Below are 1,732 nucleotides of genomic sequence, written 5' to 3' on the forward strand. Positions count from 1 at the left end.
CAAAGAGATACTCGGTTTATGGCCATGAATGAACAAAGAAGACCGAGATATTCTTATTTATGAAGCTGAAATCATAGAATTAGGACTTTTTTGCTTTAAGAAAACTATAGTTGCCAATTAATTGAATTATTGATTACTGTTCAATTTATTGATGATTTGTTGCAGCTCAGATCAGATCTACTGCCACCCCCCAATAAAACTGAATGAAATTTCACTAGCCTAGACTTTACATACATACCAGTTCAGACATGAAGATTGGGTCAGACAGTTTTTCCTCCATTACTTCGACCTCCCTAACTGTCTTTAGGGGGAAACCATCTGGGATGAAAGAAAGGGTGTCGCCACCGTTGCCACGCTGTGCCATGGTTTGTAGCACCCTTCTAGTAACTCGATTGTCTTCTTTGAGTTCCTCAAGGAGTGTCAGGATGCAAACAAGGATGTTGTCCCTTACTTGCATTTGCGGGGTTTAGGGTGGTGACATGGCTGACCTAAGGAGGAGTACAAGCAAAAAAGTGTCATTGTAGACCAGTTGGATAGAGCAAAGGAGATGTCAGCACAGACACTTTAATCAGACAATTAAACGGGCCGATTGAAAAGTACACATTCTAATCAGTTTCACTCGCATCACTGTGTGTCAGGATTGGAGGCAGTAGAGGTGTTGGTGTAGGCCTGTGGGTGGATGAAGATAATGGAGGCGTCAGCACAGACCTGAGGGAGGATGGAGGTAGTGGAGGTGTAGGGTCGTCATCATCATCATCTTCCTCGCTGGACAGAATCACTCTCCTAGACCTGTAAAATATACCAGCACAATCAGATAATTCATTTGTTACAGTTAAGTGAATTGAGTGTTTTAAAAGTAGTTTGGTACAAAATAATAAAACAATATATGTTGTACAACAGGTGACACAGTTGTGCATATAATCATAAAATGTAGACATCAGTGTTTCCATAGACTGTCAGTGTGTGTGGTGCTGAGAGAGGACACTAACATACATGCATAATCCCAATAAGCTTACCTCTTTTTGCGCTTCCCCCTTCCCATGTTCTCCGCAGAATCAGACTCTGTCGGGACATCTGTGTTCTGTTCTATCTCGTATGTTGCTGTCCGAGATACAAAAGAAAGAGTTACAATTACTTTCATTTCAGAGAACAAATTCTAACCAAATCAATGGTGAGCTCATCATGTCGCATCATATCATACATTAATTAAGAAAGATGGTTACACTACCTGCTTTTCTCTTGACAGTCAACTTGTAGGTTACCCAGTCAGGGTGGGGGTCCTGTTGCTCTATGACCGCCTTTGCAATTTTAACTCTTGCTGGTGGCCAGTAGCATTCATCCTCCTCAGGCCCGATAAACCATTTGGTCGGAATCACTGCCAATCCTCCACCATTTTCAAAATCAACAATTCCAAAAGGCAACATGCTAAAAGAAAAAAAAATACACATCAATAGTAATTCATACATGCATAACAACAAATAAAAAAATAAATAAAAAATAGGTAGCACACTAGTGCAGGAGTGGCAATGCCACATATCCAGTCTTGTGTGGTATCAGAACCATTTTTGTGTTTACAGTCATAAAAAACATCAGTGGAATTTTCTTCTTCATGATTACTTGATAAATTATCATCGCAAGCATTATCAAAAGTGTCCATGGAATCCATGTTTTCAGAATTAACTGCCAACAAAGCCATAGACTCCTTTTCAGGCATAAGCAAATGTTCCTCCAC

General features: G+C 40.2%; 1 long non-coding RNA gene across 1 annotated transcript; it reads right to left on the bottom strand.

Annotated features, from left to right (window-relative positions):
- Positions 1 to 437: 437 nt before the first annotated feature.
- Positions 438 to 1,098, bottom strand: LOC118559401. The gene is made up of 3 exons (XR_004928836.1): positions 1,017 to 1,098; positions 709 to 789; positions 438 to 488 (listed from the first exon to the last, which is right to left on the bottom strand). It is a non-coding gene; the product is annotated as an uncharacterized LOC118559401 (long non-coding RNA).
- Between the last annotated feature and the right edge of the window lie 634 nt (positions 1,099 to 1,732).

This window comes from Fundulus heteroclitus, unplaced genomic scaffold (genome assembly GCF_011125445.2).
Source record: "Fundulus heteroclitus isolate FHET01 unplaced genomic scaffold, MU-UCD_Fhet_4.1 scaffold_28, whole genome shotgun sequence".
Lineage (NCBI taxonomy): Eukaryota > Metazoa > Chordata > Actinopteri > Cyprinodontiformes > Fundulidae > Fundulus > Fundulus heteroclitus.